The sequence below is a fragment of the Pseudophryne corroboree genome, chromosome 3, assembly GCF_028390025.1.
Source record: "Pseudophryne corroboree isolate aPseCor3 chromosome 3, aPseCor3.hap2, whole genome shotgun sequence".
In the NCBI taxonomy this organism is placed as follows: Eukaryota; Metazoa; Chordata; class Amphibia; order Anura; family Myobatrachidae; genus Pseudophryne; species Pseudophryne corroboree.
In genome coordinates, this window is record NC_086446.1 from 278,428,694 (window position 1) to 278,449,496 (window position 20,803).

A 20,803-nucleotide genomic window follows, 5' to 3' on the forward strand; every position below is an offset into this window, starting at 1 on the left:
GGGGGGGGGGGGGGGGCAGAAGATGTGTAATGGCAGAGTGTCAGCCATTTCACATCTTATGTGAAAATAATATTCATTTATCAATGTGTATACCCCAAGCTCACAAGGACTACCAATACTTTACATACTCTCAAGTCAAACTACTGTAACATACCCCAAATCCACTGTTGCCTCAGTGTACCTTGCAAATATAATTTACAGCACACAGTACAGATAGCACAGACACGGCACATTTTATACACCCTGTATTATGCACAGAGAACACAGAACTCTAATTGGTATGTCTGTATGCTTTTCCAATAGATTGTAAAAACTCTGCAAGACAGGAAACTCCTATTTCCCCATTACTACTGTATGAATGTCTATGATTTTCTGCCCTTTTTCTGCCATTTTGTAACATACATTGATAGCGCAATAGCCAAATTATCATTTAGCAATGTCTATGCTGCCCCAATATCGGAGTTTGCATTGTAAGTATAACATGGTGTATCCTGCTAGGGCAGGCTAATAATTCCCACCTGCAACTTCATTATAACAAAGCACATGTAATGTAGGAATATAATCTGCCCTCTTCTTGTATAGATAGATACATATATATCCCTCTCTTTCTAGCCCTGGGGGCAAGCTATGCAGATGTAGCACAACACAGCAGGTCCCCTATTGGAGGAAGAGGAGGAGGAGGGAAGGGGGGAAAAGGGAAGCGGATGAAGGGTACAACAAGGGGGACAGAGAGAGAAAGACAAAAGAGGAAACAAGGGGAAAGGTGAAACTGAGAGGGGGCAGCAAGGGAGGAGGCATAAAGGAAAGCAGGAGAAGATTCAGTCCTAGCACAAACACCTCTTTACAAAGCACAGCACAGCATACACTATGGTACATATAATGAAAGAGGCACACCTTCCTCACTAGCCCAAAAATAGACAAATAGATGCCCAATTCTAGTCACATGATACTCTTGCCTAGATCCAGTGCTAAATATCGGTACTTCAGACTGTTCCATAAAGCACTAAATAACTTTCCTTTTTTTTTTTTGGTCTTCTCATCTTCAGTAAATTAAAAAATGCAACACAACTACTCAGAGGCATTTTTTTTTTATTACATATAAAGACATAAGGTAAAGTGTTTTGGTAAATACTGCCAAATTTTGGTAAATGTTAAAAATAAATAAATTAATAAATATGTTGGAAGTTGGAAAAAAAATCTGGCCTATGTCAATATTACAATAAGGGACGCAGTTAAGCCACAGCATCTACACATTTTCCACTTGTAACAGACATAGGGGGTAATTCAGACCTGATCTCTAGGGTGCGTTTTTTGCATCCCTGCGATCAGATAGTCGCCGCCTACAGGGGGAAGGTATATGGTGTGCGATCGCATTTGTAACAAGAGCTGCAAAAAAAAACAGTTTTTTGTAGTCTCTGCTCAGCCCAGGACTTACTTAGCCGCTGCTATGGTTTATTGGTGATCGGGGCCGGAGCTGATGTCAGACACCCTCCCTCCAAATGCCTGACCCCGCCTGCGTTTTTCTGGACACTCCTGTAAAACGGTCAGTTGCCACCCACAAACGGCCTCTTCCTGTCAATCACCTTGAGCTCGCATGTGCGATTGCTTTTTTCGCACCATCCCGTCGCTAGGCAGCGATGCGCGGTGCAGTCATCCGACGCGCTGGCGCCTTGCGGTGCATACACATGCGCAGTTCAGATCTGATCGCCCGCTGTGCAAAAACGCACTGCAGCGATCAGGTCTGAATTACCCCCATAGATATTAATCACCAGCCATTACATTCACTATCACAACATTTTCAAAGCATATATGATGTCCCTGTTAACTGAGTGGACATACAATATTACTAAAAATCATTTAGAAAAAAAATAATATCATTTGTAAAAATATTTCAGAAGAAAAACATTAATTTGATGAAACTGCTTTCACTTCAATAACATATGACCCTGACTGTCACAACAAAAGTGCTGGCGCAATGCTGTTTTCTGTCCTTAGCGCCGCGGAAACAGCATCGCACCGGGCACTTAAGTCAGAGAATGCCGATTCTCGCGACAAAACACCCTGTTTAGTCCACGATAACTGGCCTCTCCGACATAACAGCGCGCTGAATTGAATAGCACCGGGAGCTCATTTCCGGCACTATTCAATCTGCGCTGAATTGACCCCATGAAAGACCCAAAGGAGGAAAAACAACATGGCATTATAAATTATCTTGTTTCCCAAGACATTTCTCAAGTGCCAGTTTATATAAATATCATTCAGTGTGTATAAAATAAATGGAGTGACTTAAACATGAATATGCATGATGTATGCCAAGAGTTGATAGCATTATTGCAAATATTAAACTGAATTTCATGAAAAGTTGAGGAAGGAGATGGTCAATGATCACAGATCCCTATCCAGTTGGTAACTGAGGGGGAAAAAGAGCCACAATAAGCAAGTTATTCATATTAATGGGCGTTAGCTCCTGAAAAACTGCATACAGGAAAAAAATATAACTCAACTAAAATTACCCACTTAACAGGAAATATTCTCCCTTAACGTTAGGCAAATTCTCAACATTGTGGTGGGTTTTTAAAGCTTTGCCTTAGTGGCACTGTAAAAAAAATTATTGAAATCTGATATTTAAAAAAAAGTAGTTTCATCCTTAAGCTAGGTACTCTCTATACAATTACCAATAATCGGTTGCTTGGCCTGTCTTATTGTACAGTGTGTATGAACTATAGTTTCAGTACTTTGCCGATAAACCCGGAGAAATCATGGTCACAAACACGCTCCTTTGATTATCAGGTCAGTCGGCAAACACAGAAAATCTCAGCCTCAATCTAGGGATGGTCACCATCGATGGCACAATTAATGGATAACCTCAATGGTGTAAAACCATCTACAAGGGAACCATCTATGGTTTCGCCCACCGATGGTCACCCCTGCTTTACTATACACAAGACTGTGGGCCAATCAAAGCCCAGGGGCGGGGCTTTGCAGGAGCATCAGAGGGCGTATCTAAGCTCCGTGCCCGTTCCTTAAAGAAAAAATATTCAGTTGCTTCTTTATCATCGATGGCGGGAAACCATGTGGTATTCCCCCATCAATGGCAAAAGTATTCAACATTGGTCATAGACCATCGATGACATTGAACCATCAATAGTCAATGGCCATCCCTACCTCAATCTCCCAATATTATGGATTGGGCATTATCAAAAATCTGACCATATTTTCTACATTTTCCATCATCTTCCTTGTGGGCAGACATATGACAATTCAAGAGGAGGGGAGATGTACTAAGCTTTGGAGAGTGATAAGGTGGATGGAGATAAACTACCAGACAACCAGCTCCTAACTGCCATGTTACAGACTGTGGGGCAGATGTATTAAGCCTGGAGAAGGGATAAAGAAGTGATAAAGCCAATCAGCTCCTGTCATTTTTCAAACTTGTAATGACTGGCTGGTGCGTTACCACCTTGCGCTTATCACTTCTTTATCTCTTCTCCAGGCTTAATACATCTGCCCCTCTGTTTGAAAAATGACAGTTAGGAGCTGATCGGTTGATACTTTATCTCCGTCCACTTTATCTCTCTCCAAGACATAGTACATCTGCCTCTCAGGGGTAGATGTAGTATAAGTTGGTATGGGGGAAGCACTATCAGCGCTGTTATGTGCAGCGAATCCGCTTCTTCCCCATGTATGAAGGAGATGCGTGTCACATGTAGCACCCCTGTCATTATCGGTGCTGCTATCTGTAAGATGCACTACCATCCAGCTCTATATACAGTAGTCCATTCTCAACAGTGTGCAGCAACTAACTCAGAAGCAAGGCACCATGCAATATGCAGATATAAATCTCATATAATTTCCCATGTTTCTGACAACCAATGAAAGTCTCATCAATTGCTTAAACATATCAACTTTTATTTATTAGCCATGTCATCTACATAGCTTGAATGTTAATTATTTCTTTAAGATAGATTATTGGACGCAAATCAAGGCTTTCAGGTTATTCCACTCAATTAAATTCTACCTGAAAACACAAGCCCAAGTTGTAAAATTTTAAATGTAAACGCCAAAAAGGAGGCATTAAAGAAATAATCAAATGCAATATTACAAGGTAAATCAAGAGAACGGAACAGTTGCAGTAGTTCAGTATTCCATATTATAGAACAATAGAAGAACAAAACCAGTAGACTGGATTAAACATACTCCAGGGGATGGGAGATAAAATTAATAAATAATTAGCACATTGGCCCTTAGCCTGAAGTCAGAAAGTAAAAAGAATGCACAAGAAGCAATGTGCTTGAAAGTGAGCTGGATACACACTATACAATCGGATACACACTATAAGATTATCTGTCCAATCTTTCTGGCTGGAACGAAACTCTTGTAATGTCAAATGGATTGAACCAAGTTGGCTGAATGACCATTGCTGTCTGTATTCCAGTGTTTGGGAGCAAATGGGCAGTTGTCATTTGCTCCCATACGTTACCAGATTTTCATTCCAATTAGAAAGATTGGACAGATAATCTTATAGTATGTATCCAGCAGTAGGGTTAATTGGCAGTTAGGCACATGACAAATATGTGGAGTAGGATCAGTTTGTACACATACTGCACATCTGTATTGTAACACACGTCAACTTATGTCAGCGCAGCTGTATGTACAATATACATCTCCCATAAACTATTACATAAAGCCTAATGAACACTCAATTTATTGAATATCTACCTAACCCAAAGTAAACTTTGCAATTTATTTTAAAGTGTTTTAAAAGTCACATAGCAGCCACAGTCTTTGCTGGGCCTTATCATCAATGTGCTTTTTGGAGCTACAGTATCAGCAATGTTTTCACAAAGACACAATCCCACATACTTAATACACATGTAGGACCTTGTCTCAGCACAACCACTTCATTCATTAATTCAAAATACTCAGAACTTCCAATCATAATTAATTCTATATATTACACCCACCAAATACACCTCCAAACAACACCCACCTAGAAGCCTCCCATTCAATACACAAGTGACTGTAAGAGGTAAATGAGTCTAGTTTATGAACACACACCCAAAGCGTCACACCCAATATTCCTGTCCAAAAACCCCCCACCCACACCGACTAGAGATATAGCTGACAGTTATTATATCCTGTATAAAGACACATGCAGTTACAGCACTGATGTTACTATATAGGATAGTATTATTGCATTTGGATCTACATTGGGGGGAGGCGGGTATGTGGCCAAAGACATTGGTGGAAAGAAAAGGGGTCCACCTCCTGTCTCCAAGATTATGTTTTCTATTAAGTGAGGACAGGCAGAGATCAAAAGCAGAGGTGTATATGACAAGTGCAGGCACAGGCTGACCTGGTGGCACATACACACAGTTACATTATAATTAGTCCTATGTATTAAAATCTGGTCTCTCCATAATGTTAATTAAAAAAAAAAATACTTTGTACACTGATACATCAGTCCAACTGATTTGTCAGTTGGTTTGGGCTGGGTGGAGGTCGATTTATATTCAGCCCTGTATGATTAGGTGGTCTATAAAGTCACCAGCCTCTCAACACAATAGGACATTGGGTGGTGGGGGGGTAAAACCACTTAGACCACAATACATATATATGTGTCCAATGCAGACTATCAGATGCTGCCCGTCCTAGTGTATGGCCAGCAATAGTTACCATATCTGCATGAGATATATCCCGGCATAAGAGCAATGCTGCATCCAAAACTAAATGATATTATAGTCTGTACCCATTGCTCCTCCATATGATGCATACGTACACCAAATGCCCCCCAATAGTCTGTATAATAGTTCCATGCAATGATCACCAAAAATAACCTATAGACTGATTGACATTATTGCAATGTACAGTCATATGTCAATATGTAACCACACACACACACGCGGCTATGTATACATGCCTATTACACCTACAGACACTGATCCCCCTGAATCACCGCCGTGCAGGCACACACACTGATCACACAGACAGGGACCCCGGCAGCACACACAGCGCCCACACTCTCTTCCCGTCCCCCCCTTCCAGAACAGCCACAAGAGGAGCGGTGCTCCAGGGCTACGCGGTCAGTACCTGTGTCCGGTCTCCGGTCAGTCGGTGTCTGTCTCTGCTGCGCGCTCCCGACACTGTCAGACGGCGCAGGGGGCGTGGCCTCAGCACAGCCGGCAGGGGCGTGGCGACATCCACCTTACACAGCCAGGGATGCCACACACCCCAGCCGCCTTCTATTGGCAGAGCAGGAAGCAGCGGCCGACTCCTCCCCCTATTGGGCGGAGACACTGGTAACGGGGCGGAGCGTGATTAAGATTGCTTTGATTACCCGTACACACGCCCATGTGCTCTGGTACCATTGGTTACAACTGTACAGTAACTCCTCCCTTCTGTTCGCGGCCCCGCCTATCTGTCAGCCGCTAGGGGCGGGGCCGCCTGCACGGTGTGGGATTTGGGAATCAAGACCACGTGGGCGACGGGGGACATGTGACTGGTGAAATGCCATCCAGGGTCAGTGTGAGCAGCAGCAGCCGCCCAATTATATTATACCTTCCTGTAGTCCTGTGTGTGACCCACATCCGCACCGCCTTTATTATGTTGTCCTGTCCTCCACTGTTATCTTCCCAGCTCGTGCCTATGTTCAGTGTATTGTACTATCCTCTGTGCTATCTGTTTGTATACTGTTACCTCCATAGTTTCCTGTGTATTCTTGTATCTGTCATTCTGAATATACTTTAATTTTCTACATTTGTCTGTGTATTCCCTTGTTTATCCTTCTGTGTACACCACTATCTATACCAATATACCTGTCTTTCTTGATCTGCAATCTAAAAACTAGATACACACTATGCAATAAGGCCGATCAGGCAGATTTTCTGCTGCTCATTCCGATCATCTCAGAGGGCCTGATTCAGAGGTGTGTTTTGGATGCAGGGAATCTGCAAAATATACTAATGCCACAGCCGCAGTGATCTGTATAGTGGCACCCACTGATGGCGTCACTGATCCGCCACTTGCGTACACAGGCACCATCGGTCACACATCTATTGCACCATTAGACTTCTGAGCAACAATCCCTATGGTTGCTCATAATGCATACCCTCCAACTGTACCTTTTCTTATGGTCTGTACCGATTTTTGGCTCTCCAAACTTCCATTGAAAGTACAGATTTTTATGTGTAAAATGTTGGAGGGTATGATAATGGGGGTCATTCCGAGTTGATCACTCGCTAGCAGTTTTTAGCAGGCGTGCAAACGCATTGCCGCCGCCGCCCACTGGGGACTGTATTTTCGCTCCACAGAAATGCGAACATGTTGAGAGTGCTGCTCCCTGTTTCCCCTCCGGTGCGGCGGCGGGTTTCCGGCATGGAGGGACTTGCATTCGTTAGTATTCAAGTCCCTCCAATCACGACGCGGCAATTTGAATGGCGCGCCAAGCGCGAGCCAATCAGCTCGCGCATTGGCATCCAATGGCGAGAGGCCTTGGCGAGCCAGTCAGGGCTCACCGCGTCATAGCTCCATCCTCTCTCAGCATCATATAAGAGATACTGCGGAGCGGGAGAGCTCAGTCGGGCGCTGGACGTGGACAGAAGAAGACCTCCAGAAGAAGAAAGAAGATGGATAAGCAGCGGAGGCGGTGACGGCGGAAAAGAAGAGAAAGAGAAGAAGGAAGACGTCGGAGGAAGACTCGGCGAGGGAAGACGCCCAGCGGCGGAAGTCCGGCGGAGAATGCTGCAGCATAAGGGAAGGAAAAGAGCTCCCCGCTGCAGCCTCTCCCACCATGACGGGTAGGTGGCCTTGGGCCACCTTTACTTACCTCTAACTCCTCCCTAAAGTACCAGGGACAGGCACTAGGCCTGCGGGGACATCCAGGCCCTTCCGGTCTGTGCCACCGTTAGTCAGGCCCTGCCGGCCTGTGCCCCATAACCAGGCCCTCCGGCTTGTGCCCACAGCTCCAGGGCTCCGGCCTGCGCCCACAGCCCCAGGACTCCGGCCTGTGCCCACAGCTCCAGGCCTCCGGCCTGCGCCACACCTTCCGGCCTGCGCCTCACCCGGTACTCAATAGCACCTGGGGTTGTAGTGTACAGAACCGGCCCAGACGGTTTCTGCTGGAAGTAGGTCTGTACGGCAGCTCCAGGAGAACTCACGTCTGGTCGGGTGCAAAGAACAGGCTGGTTCCACGCGGTGTACAGTGTAAGGGATTGGAGAGAGTGTGGGGTAACGTTCCCGTCCCACGCACCTCAACGTGAGAACCCCCTCCATCACACTTTGCGTGAGAGTGGGTGAAAATTGGGTAGCTGAGGCCTCTGGCCAGTGATGACCTTCCAGCCAGTGAAGGTCGCTGCTACCCCTGATGAGCCCCGCTCTTGAGAGAGAAAGGGTGATATGTCTTAATCAATACATTCCTTTTCTTTAGGCTGCCGTCGACCGTTGTTGAGAGAAGGTGTCTGGGATTGATCAGGGAGGTTGGGTTCCTTGACGTTTCCGCGTACTGTACGTGACAGGAGCGGCCACAGGTAAGCAGTGTGACGGCAGCAGGCACTGCATCATGCCCCAGCCCTGTTACATTTTGGCGTAGTCGGCAGGATGGAAGGAGACGAGCCACACCAATCTACCCGGAAGATGTCGGGAGACGAGCAAAACCAACCTGCCCAGAAGAACTCGGATGCAAGCTCTACTCAGTTGGCCCAGCGGGGGTCGGACGATGAACAACGTAGATCATCCCGTCGACTCAATATCGGTCCAGCCCTCGCCCACCTACCCCGTTATGACGGTCATAATATGACCTTGGAGGATTGGAAGGCCCGACTAGAGGGGACTTTCTTATCTACCGGGTGTAGCACGATTTACGAGTGCCCCTCGCCCTGAACTCCCTGGAAGGCGAGGCTCGTTGGACAATCCTCCTACGACCTGAGGATGAACGTGAGGAACTGGAAGAGATTTATGAGATATTAGGGGATATCTATGGGGACACCTCCTCCGCAGGAACCCTTCTACAGTGCCTGTTTGGCCGGTTTCAGAGGGAGGACGAATCCATACCCCAGTATGCTATTGTGCTCCAGGAAATGATGGGGGAGGTACATCGAAAGATCGTGATGTGTTTGGAGCGCTCCCCAATACCAGCCAGATACTACGGGACCAGTTCACCATGGGACTCAGGAATGTGCCCTTGAGGCAGGTCATTCTGGATAAAATATCCCAGGATGACACCTTGACCTTCCATCAAGTAGAAATTGACGCAGTAGCCAGGGACCGAAATGCCAATTACGAACCACACACTGTATTTCCCCAATGGGTGCAGCCGGTGTCCGCGCCAGTGGCTAGCAGGGAAGCCAATCCCTTGGAAACCTGTGTTCAAGACTTAAAGGAGGCCTTCCTTCGGGTGACCAAGGAAATAAGGAACGAAGTCGCCCAACTGCGGGACGAAGTGCACCAGCGGGATCGCCAGGGCACGGAGTCCAGATCCCGGGAGAGAGACGCCAGACGGACCCGGGGACGGAGCACTGGAGATAGCCGTTCCGGAGACAGCCGAGGACCTCGTTGTTACCGATGTCATCGGTATGGGCATATCGCCCGAACCTGTACGAAAGTGATCACAGAGGTGCAGTTAAACTGACCTCCCTCGCAGTAGTGGGACCACCCGCAGGGGAAAGTGACGAGGGGGATTCAGCTTTCAACAAACAGGCTGAATTGGTAGGGGAGTGTCCCATTGTAGTCGGCCACCTTGGGCGAAAAAAATCAGTCCTGCCTGTTGGATAATGGCTCTCAGGTATCCACTACGTCTGAGGCGTGTTTCTTGGAACACTATGCCCATCTCAAGGACGAGGTGTCCAAGAGCTTTATTACTCTCACCGCGGCTAATAACCTGCCCATCCCAGTGGTGGGGGTGGTGTGGATGGAAATGGAATTTTGTAGTCAGAACCTGGGTAAAAAGGGACTGCTGGTAATCAGTAGCCCCTGATTGAGCCATGGCCCTGTGATTATTGGTATGAATGTACTATGACATCTAGACCAGCTACTGTTCCAGGAGAATGGACCACAATACTGGAAGAATTTGGGCATTCAACGTCCTGTCCAACAGGCAGGCTGGCGACAAGGGACCTGGGGCCAAGGGACAATCGATGAACATCTGGGCCTTTTAAAGATCGGTCACTGCCAGCGCCTGGAATTACCCCCTCATCAAGAGACCATTATTCCCTTGGAGGTACGGACCCATCAGCGCCTGAATGACATGGAAGTAATGGTGGAGCCTACGGATGTGCTAGGAATTGGATCTGGGGTGATGGTGGCCCGTACCGTGTCGGTGGTGTCCGGAGGGAAGGTCTCCGTACGTTTCTGCAATCTCACAGATCAGCTGTGGCGAATTCCGGTGGGAACAGTTATCGCTCAGGTGGTGGCAATCGATGAAGGTAGCGTTCAAGGGATGCGGAAACTCTCCCTACAACCCGAGGCTTCAGAAACATGGGTGATGTCCGTTCGAGTAGAGGAGCTAGAAGAGACCAGCCCCGAGTGGAACGGCACGGTTATCCAAAAGCAGATGGACGTGTCGCTGGAAGAGTGTGATGCCGGGGATGTGATCAAGTTGGATCAGATGCTCTGGAATCAACAGTTTTCTTTAACGTCCTAGTGGATGCTGGGGACTCCGTAAGGACCATGGGGAATAGACGGGCTCCGCAGGAGACATGGGCACTTTAAGAAAGAATTTAGATTCTGGTGTGCTCTGGCTCCTCCCTCTATGTCCCTCCTCCAGACCTCAGTTTGAATCTGTGCCCGGACGAGCTGGGTGCTGTTCAGTGAGCTCTCCTGAGCTTGCTGTAAGAAAGTATTTTGTTAGGTTTTTTATTTTCAGGGAGATCTGCTGGAAACAGACTCCCTGCATCGTGGGACTGAGGGGAGAGAAGCAGCCCTACTCTCTGAAGCTAGGTCCTGCTTCTTAGGCTACTGAACACCATTAGCTCCAGAGGGATCGTACACAGGATCTCACCCTCGTCGTCCGATCCCAGAGCCGTGCCGCCGTACCCCTCGCAGAGCCGGAAGACAGAAGCCGGGTGAGTATGAGAAGCAAGAAGACTTCAAAATCGGCGGCAGAAGACTCCGTTCTTCACATGAGGTAACGCACAGCACTGCAGCTGTGCGCCATTGCTCCAAACACACCTCACATACTCCGGTCACTGTAAGGGTGCAGGGCGCAGGGGGGGGCGCCCTGGGCAGCATATGGACCTCTTTTGGCAAAAGTACACATATATACAGTTGGGCACTGTATATATTGTAACACTGTAGGGGTGCAAGGTGCCTTTTCCTGGGGAATATGGCAGCACGCAGCAGTTGAGGAACAACACAAGTCCAGTTTCTGGTACAACTGACCCCGGCCAGTTTTATTGAAACAGAAAATAAAACAAACCCCAAAATAAAAATACCTTGCCTGTCCAGCACTAACTAAACATAAGATGTTCCTAACTGTCACTAAACAAAACACAGAGTTCTTCAGTACATACTGTATAGCTTACTTGCATCAGAAAGCGTGTCTCTCACACACAGATCCTGCAGCCTTCCCAGGCAGTCTGCCCATACTAATCAGGTTAGAAGCACTATATCACTCTTACACAGCTGAAACCCTGATTAGCCCTCTGTGAGGCCAAAGACCCGAACTGGGCCCAATGTCTAGAACTCGCCTTATCTCTCTCTCAGAGCCTTTACCCAGCTTTTACAGCAAACTGAAAAGGTTCAGACAAAACAAAAAGCATTTTTCCTAGAAGTTAACATTTTCTAAAACATGTAAGACAAGAACCTGGGACAAATATACCTGCCCTCAAACACTATCCCAGTGTTCTTGTCACATATCCCCCTCCCCTGTTTCGACCTAGGGGCCGGAACACTTGTAGCCCCCAAACAGAAGATGCGAGACAATGCATCTGCGTTGGCCAATTGTGTTCCCGGTCTATGTTCGACAGTAAACTTAAAGTCCTGCAACGCTAGAAACCATCTAGTTACACGAGCATTCTTGCCTCTATTTACATACATCCATTTTAAAGGGGCATGGTCTGTCACTAGTCTGAATTGTCTACCCAAGAGGTAATATCTCAAGGTATCTAGTGCCCACTTAATGGCCAAAGCCTCCTTTTCCACAATGGCATACCTTTTTTCATGCTCATTGAGTTTCCTACTCAAATAAATGATAGGGTGTTCGTCCCCATCTCTGGTTTGGGACAGCACAGCACCTATCCCTACCTCTGAGGCATCTGTCTGTACCACAAATTCTTTTGAAAAATCTGGTGTTATCAACACCGGTTGTGAACACAAAGCCACTTTTAACGCTTGGAACGCCTTTTCTGCATCAGGGTTCCATTTCACCACATTTGACTGCTTCCCTTTGGTAAGGTCTGACAACGGCACCGCTGTGGTCGCAAAATTAGGAATAAACCGTCTATAGTACCCAGTAATTCCCAAAAAAGCCCTTACCTGTTTTTTATTCACTGGACGAGGCCAGTTTTGAATAGCATCAACTTTATTCAATTGGGGCCTAATCAGACCTCTGCCTATGGTGAAGCCCAAGTATTTGACCTCCTCCATTGCGAGGCAGCACTTCTTTGGGTTAGCAGTTAACCCTGCCTCTCTGATTGAGTCCAGTACTGCTTGTACTTTAACCAAATGTGACCCCCAGTCTGTACTGTGAATTACCACATCATCCAAATAGGCAGCTGCATATTTTCTATGGGGCCTCAAAATTTTATCCATCGCCCGTTGAAAGGTTGCTGGAGCCCCATGCAACCCAAAGGGTAACATCTTATACTGGTACAGCCCCTCCGGAACCGAAAAGGCTGTTTTTTCTTTGGCGCTATCAGATAAAGGTATTTGCCAGTAACCTTTGGTCAGGTCCAATGTGGTGAGAAACCTGGCTGTTCCCAGCCTTTCTACAAGCTCATCCACACGGGGCATGGGGTATGCGTCAAACTTGGACACCTCATTTAACTTACGAAAGTCATTACAGAAGCGTATGCTACCGTCGGGCTTCGGGATGAGCACTATGGGACTGGACCACTCACTGTTAGACTCCTCTATGACTCCAAGTTCTAACATGGTTTTAACTTCCTTAGAAATAGCTTCTCGCTGAGCTTCAGGAATCCTATATGGCTTTAAATGAACCCTGACCCCTGGTTCTGTGACAATGTCATGTTTTATTATGGTCGTTCGGCCAGGCAGCTCTGAAAATACCTCCCTATTTTGGATGAGAAATTCTTTAACCTGATTGTTCTGATCAGCTGATAATGTCTCTGACACCTTCACTGCGGGAAGCAACCGGGGTGAAGACACCGAAGGGCAAGGCTCCGCTAACAGAGACAACCTATCTTTCCAGGGTTTGATTAAGTTAACATGGTAGATCTGTTCGGGTTTTCTCTTTCCCGGCTGGTATACTTTGTAATTAACCTCATTCACTTTTTCCCTAATCTCAAATGGACCCTGCCATTTAGCTAGGAATTTGCTTTCCACAGTGGGTACCAAAACAAGAACTCTATCTCCAGGAGCAAATTCCCGTATCTTGGCACTCCGGTTATAGACCCTCTGTTGAGCACTTTGGGCCTGTTCCATGTGCTCTCTGACAACAGGTACCACGGCTGCAATCCTATCCTGCATTTGTGTTACATGCTCAATAACGCTTCTATAAGGAGTGGGCTGTCCTTCCCACGTCTCTTTGGCAACATCCAACAGCCCTCTGGGGTGTCTACCATACAACAAATCAAATGGAGAAAACCCCGTAGAGGACTGAGGAACTTCTCTGATGGCCATTAACAAGTAGGGCAACAAACAATCCCAGTTTTTCCCATCTCTCTCAACAACCTTTTTTAACATACTTTTTAATGTTTTATTAAACCTTTCCACCAACCCGTCAGTTTGGGGATGGTAGATGGACGTCCTGAGGTGAGTGACCTTAAATAACTTGCACAATTCTTTCATGATCCTTGACATAAATGGAGTACCTTGGTCAGTCAAAATTTCTTTTGGTATTCCCACTCTACTAAATACCTGCACCAGCTCCCTAGCTATCGCCTTGGTTGTGATAGTGCGTAAAGGGACAGCCTCAGGATATCGAGTGGCATAGTCCATAATTACCAGGATATACTGATGGCCCCGAGCAGACTTTAACAAGGGCCCCACGAGATCCATGGCTATTCTGTCAAACGGGACCTCTATAATAGGCATGGGAACTAGTGGGCTCCTGAAATGGGGTCTAGGGGCATGATACTGGCATTCAGGACAGGAAGAACAATATTCAGACACTTCTTTATAAACCCCTGGCCAAAAGAACCTTTGTAAAACTCTTTCAGTGGTTTTTTCTGCCCCTAAATGTCCTGCGGTAACGTGACTATGAGCTAAATCTAGTACCGTTCTCCGATAAGGCTGGGGAACTACCAGCTGTTCCACCACATCCTCACCCCTTTTGACAATGTGGTACAAGAGCTCATTACAGATGGCCATGTGGGGATACGTAACCCTGTCACCTGGTACCACAGGTTCCCCATTAACAATCTTAACATTCTCTCTAGCCTTTATTAAGGTAGGATCCTTTAACTGTTCAGACGCAAACAGATCCTTCTTTACCTCCAGGTCAGGCACGCTTTCAGTTCTAACTACTATGTCTCTGTTCCCGGCAAGAGGGTCCTCACTGGACTCCCCATCTGTCACTTCCCCAGCCAAACTAGCAAAAGGCAAAGGGCCAGAAAGTTCCGAAGACCCACGTACATCCATAAAATCACCGGTATTATCATCAACTGGCTTTTTACTTCTCACATCTGTTGATAACCGTGATTCCCACAGTTTCCAAAAATGAGGAAAATCCCTCCCTATTATGGCCTCATGCACCAAGGTAGGGACCAGTCCCACTTTAACCATTGCTGACCCACAACAAGTTTCTATATTCACCTCAGCAGTGGCATAATATTGGGTATCCCCATGTATGCAAGTTACCCCAATAGGTATTTGCTGGACCTTTAAGGGGTTCACTAACCCAGCTTTCACGAGGGTAACTAAACTTCCTGAATCTAGCAAGGCCTCTACCCGGTTACCTTCTAAGAACACATCACACATTTGTTTTTCCAGCTCAGGTGAAGGTACCACAGTACAGGCTAACCTAGCAAAGAAAGACATTCTGCGACATTCAAAGGCAGCATCACATTGCATGGGTTCTTGCGTGACTGGGCAATTGGCAATAACATGACCTGGCATACCACACCTAAAACATTTAACCACACGATTATCAACCCATTTGGGCAGCATAGACCGTTCTAGCCCCATTGGCCTGTTTCCAGGGCCAGTGTTTACAGTCTCTCCAGCCTTGCGTTCTCTTAACCGCCCAGCAACGTTTTCCCACGGAACAGTCTTACCAGTCTTTACTGAAGGGCGCTGTCGAGGATCTATGGGTTGCTGGGTGGTCATCAGTAGTTCCTCTGCTGCCAAATACCGCTCTACCATGTCCACTAATTGGTCAGCAGTACCCGGGTTTCCATGGCTCACCCACTTGCGCAGGACCATGGGCAAAGATCTCAAGTAGCGGTCCATGACGACTCTTTCCACCATCTGGGGACCAGTTAATGTCTCTGGCTGTAGCCATTTTTTTGTTAGCTGAATAAGGTCGTGCATCTGGGAGCGCGGAGGCTTCTCCATGGCGTACAGCCAACGGTGCACCCGTTGTGCTCGTACTGACAGCGTGACTCCCAGGCGGGTCAGGATCTCAGTCTTTAGTTTATCATAGTCCCGAGCCTCAGCAGGGCTTAAATCAAAGTAAGCTTTTTGGGGCTCACCTGACAGGAAAGGTGCCAGCAGACTGGCCCACTGTGCTTTCGGCCAGTTCTCACGCTCGGCAGTCCTTTCAAACGTGGTCAGATAGGCCTCCACATCATCAGCCTCTGTCATTTTCTGCAGGAAGTGACTGGCTCGTATAGAACTAGAGCTGGTTGGAGCACTGACGGCCACATCTCCAACCCGAGCTGCAAGTCTCTGCACCACTTCTGCTAAGGCCTCTCTATCCTGACGCTGTTGCCTGTAAAGTTCATCAACAACTGCCTGCTGTTGTCTCTTATTTTCCTCCATTGCCACCTGCTGCTGTCTTATATTTTCCTCCATTGCCACCTGCTGCTGTCTGTTGGCCTCCTGCTGTAGTCTCCAATTTTCCTCCATTGCCACCTGCTGCTGTCGGTTGGCCTCCTGCTGAGCCGCTGTAGCTTGCAGCAAGGCTTTAAGCAGATCCTCCATGTCAACAGATTTTTCAGGCGGCTTTGCAGCTGCTTTCACCCAGGACATATATCAAACCCTCAGGGGTGAGTCTCAGTAACTTCACACTGGGCTGTATCTGCATAAACCACCGTTTTCTGCAGGCCTCACAAAGCTGCTGCTTTCACTTATGCGCAGAACGGCCTGCTCGCATTCTCCACCAAGTTGTAACACTGTAGGGGTGCAAGGTGCCTTTTCCTGGGGAATATGGCAGCACGCAGCAGTTGAGGAACAACACAAGTCCAGTTTCTGGTACAACTGACCCCGGCCAGTTTTATTGAAACAGAAAATAAAACAAACCCCAAAATAAAAATACCTTGCCTGTCCAGCACTAACTAAACATAAGATGTTCCTAACTGTCACTAAACAAAACACAGAGTTCTTCAGTACATACTGTATAGCTTACTTGCATCAGAAAGCGTGTCTCTCACACACAGATCCTGCAGCCTTCCCAGGCAGTCTGCCCATACTAATCAGGTTAGAAGCACTATATCACTCTTACACAGCTGAAACCCTGATTAGCCCTCTGTGAGGCCAAAGACCCGAACTGGGCCCAATGTCTAGAACTCGCCTTATCTCTCTCTCAGAGCCTTTACCCAGCTTTTACAGCAAACTGAAAAGGTTCAGACAAAACAAAAAGCATTTTTCCTAGAAGTTAACATTTTCTAAAACATGTAAGACAAGAACCTGGGACAAATATACCTGCCCTCAAACACTATCCCAGTGTTCTTGTCACAATATGTATGAGCCCCCGCCAAGAAAATGTATATTTAAGCGGGACAGAAGCCCACCGTCGAGGGGGCGGGGCTTCTTCCTCAGCACTCACCAGCGCCATGTTTTTTCTCCACAGCACCGCTGAGAGGAAGCTCCCCAGCCTCTCCCCTGCAGATACACGGTAGAAGAGGGTAAAAAGAGAGGGGGGCACATAATTAGGCGCAAAAATCAATATAAACAGCAGCTACTGGGTTAACATTAAGTTACTGTGTTATTCCTGGGTTAATAGCGCTGGGGTGTGTGCTGGCATACTCTCTCTCTGTCTCTCCAAAGGGCCTTGTGGGGGAATTGTCTTCAGATGAGCATTCCCTGAGTGTGTGGTGTGTCGGTACGTGTGTGTCGACATGTCTGAGGTAAAAGGCTCCCCTAAGGAGGAGATGGAGCAAATGTGTGTGTGAGGGGTGTCTCCGTCGACAACGCCGACACCTGTTTGGATATGTGTAATTAAGTGCTAAGGTGAACTTATTGCACAAAAGATTAGAGAACAGACAGGGAATCTACCCATGTCTGTCCCTATGTCGCAGAGACCTTCAGAGTCAATGCTCACTATCCAAAATAATAGACACTGATATCGACACGGAGTCTGACTCCAGTGTCGACTACGATAATGCAAAGTTACAGCCAAAATGGCAGGAAAGTATTCAATATATGATTATTGTAATAAAAGATGATTTGCATATCGCTGATGACTCATCTGTCCCTGACACAAGGGTACACATGTTTAAGGGGAAGAAAGCTGAGGTAAATTTCCCTCCTCTCATGATGAAAAAGAGCGGGAATCTCCAGACAAGAGACTGCAGTTTCCCACAAAGAATTCTCAGGGAGTATCCTTTCCCTACTAGGGCCAGGATACGATGGGAATCTTCCCCTAGGGTGTCACGTTTGCCCAAAAGGTAGCCCTGACTTAACAGCTATCCTCAGGGATCCTGCAGATAGCGTGCACATTCTGGTACACTACTCAGACCGGCGATTGTGTCGGCATGGGTTTATAGCGCTGTAGCAGCGTGGACAGGTACCTTATCAGCAGAGATTGAGACCCTAGTATGTATATATATATATATATATATATATAAATATGTATATATATAGATATATATATATTAAAGATGCTGTCTTAAGATAGATATATATATATATATATATATAAAACATGCCCAAAGAGACATTAGTCTACTGTGTTCTAGAGTCAACGCTATGTCGATTTCTGCTTGACGTGTCCTGTAGAATATGCAATGGACAGGTGATGCCGACTTAAGAGGCATATGGAAGGCTGAGGATTGTGTGAGAAGGGATCTCGGACCTGGTCTCCACAGCTATAGCTGGTAATTCTGATCTTTTGCCTTATATTCCTGCACAGCCTAGGAAAGCACGACATTATCAAATGCAGCCTTTCGATCACAAAGAAACAAGAAAGTCCGAGGTGCGTCCTTTCTTGCCAGAGGCAGGGGCAGACGAAAGAAGCTGCACAACACAGCTAGTTCCCAGGAACAGAAGTCCTCCCCGGCCTCTACAAAATCCACCGCATGTCGCTGGGCTCCACAGGCAGAGCCAGGCCCGGTGGGGGCACGTCTTCGTAATTTCAGCCACAAGTGGGTTCACTCCCTGTTGGATCCCTGGGCAATAGATATTGTGTCTCAGGGATACAAGCTGGACTTTGAGGAGATGCCCCCTCACCGACGGCCCTGCCGGCTTCCCCCCACGAGAGGGAAATAGTGTTAACTGCAATTCACAAATTGTATCTTCAACAGGTGGTGGTCAAGGTTCCCCTCCTTCAACAAGGAGGGGGTTATTATTCGACCATGTTGTAGTCCCGAAACCGGACGGTTCGGTCAGGCCCATATTGAATTTAAAATCCCTGAACATATACCTGAAAAGGTTCAAGTTCAAGATGGAATCGCTAAGAGCAAGCCTGAAAGGGGGAGATTTTATGGTGTCTCTGGACATAAAGGATGCATACCTTCATGTCCCCATTTATCCACCTCATCAGGCGTACCTCAGATTTGCGGTACAGGATTGTCATTACCAATTTCAGACGTTGCCGTTTGTTCTCTCCACGGCCCCGAGAATCTTCACCAAGGTAATGGCGGAAATGATGGTGCTCCTGCGGAAGCAAGGTGTCGCAATTATCCCGTACTTGGACGATCTCCTCATAAAAGCGAGATCAAGAGAGCAGTTGCTGAACAGCGTATCACTTTCTCTGGAAGTGTAACAGCAACACGGCTGGATTCTAAATATTCCAAAGTCGCAGTTGGTTCCTACGGCTCATCTGCCTTTCCTAGGCATGATTCTTGACACAGACCAGAAAAGGGTTTATCTCCCGATAGAGAGAGCTCAGGAGCTCATGACGCTGGTCAGGAACCTATTAAAACCAGAACAGGTGTCAGTGCATCACTGCACTCGAGTCCTGGGAAGGATGGTGGCATCATACGAGGCTATTCCCTTCGGCAGGTTCCATGCGAGGACCTTTCAATGGGACTTACTGGACAAGTGGTCCGGATCACAACTTCAGATGCATCGGTTAATCACACTATCCCCCAGGGCCAGGGTGTCTCTCCTGTGGTGGCTGCAGAGTGCTCACCTTCTGGAGGGCCGCAGATTCGGCATTCAGGACTGGGTCCTGGTGACCACGGATGCAAGCCTCCGAGGGTGGGGAGCAGTCACACAGGGAAGAAATTTCCAAGGTCTGTGGTCAAGTCAGGAGACTTGCCTTCACATCAACATCCTGGAACTAAGGGCCGTATACAACGCCCTACGTCAAGCGGAGACCCTGCTTCGCGACCAACCGGTTCTGATTCAGTCAGAAGCCACCAGAATTCTTCGCTGGGCGGAGAATCACGTAAGCGCACTGTCAGCAGTGTTCATCCCGGGAGTGGACAACTGGGAAGCAGACTTCCTCAGCAGGCACGACCTCCACCCGGGAGAGTGGGGACTTCATCAAGAAGTCTTCACGCAGATTGCAAGTCGGTGGGAACTGCCACAGGTGGACATGATGGCATCCCGCCTCAACAAAAAGCTACAGAGGTATTGCGCCAGGTCATGAGACCCTCAGGCGATAGCTGTGGACGCACTGGTGACACCGTGGGTGTTCCAGTCGGTCTATGTATTTTCTCCTCCTTGCAACAAGGGCCCTGTCTGTTCCAAGACTTACCGCGGCTGCGTTTGACGGCATGGCGGTTGAACGCCGGATCCTAGCGGAAAAAGGCATTCCAGATGAGGTCATTCCTACGCTGCTAAAGGCTAAGAAGGACGTGACAGCTCAACATTATCACCGTATATGGCGAAAATATGTTGCTTGGTGTGAGGCCAGGAATGCCCCTACGGAGGAATTCCAGCTGGGCCGTTTCCTTCACTTCCTACAGTCAGGAGTGACTTTGGGCCTAAAATTGGGTTCCATTAAGGTCCAGATTTCGGCCCTATCCATTTTCTTTCAAAAACAGCTGGCTTCTCTACTTGAAGTTCAGACGTTTGGGAAGGGAGTGCTGCGTATTCAGCCCCCTTTTGTGCCCCCGGTGGCACCTTGGGATCTTAACGTGGTGTTGAGTTTCCTGAAATCCCACTTGTTTGAACCACTCAAAACGGTGGAATTTAAATATCTCACGTGGAAGGTGGTCATGCTACTAGCATTGACTTCGGCTAGGCGTGTGTCAGAATTAGCGGCTTTGTCACATAAAAGCCCCTATCTGGTTTTCCATGCGGATAGAGCAGAATTGCGGACCCGTCCACAATTTCTTGTCAAAAGTGGTTTCATCCTTTC

At 47.4% G+C, this 20,803-nt stretch overlaps 1 protein-coding gene across 2 annotated transcripts in view; it reads right to left on the reverse strand.

Annotated features, from left to right (window-relative positions):
- Positions 1–6,234, reverse strand: part of ZBTB46 (zinc finger and BTB domain containing 46) — a 124,525-nt gene extending 118,291 nt beyond the window's left edge. For both annotated transcript variants that reach the window (XM_063959172.1, XM_063959169.1), the window contains exon 1: positions 6,091–6,234. The gene's annotated coding sequence lies outside the window, so the exon portion shown is untranslated. The remainder of the gene's footprint in view (positions 1–6,090) is intronic.
- Positions 6,235–20,803: the final 14,569 nt, after the last annotated feature.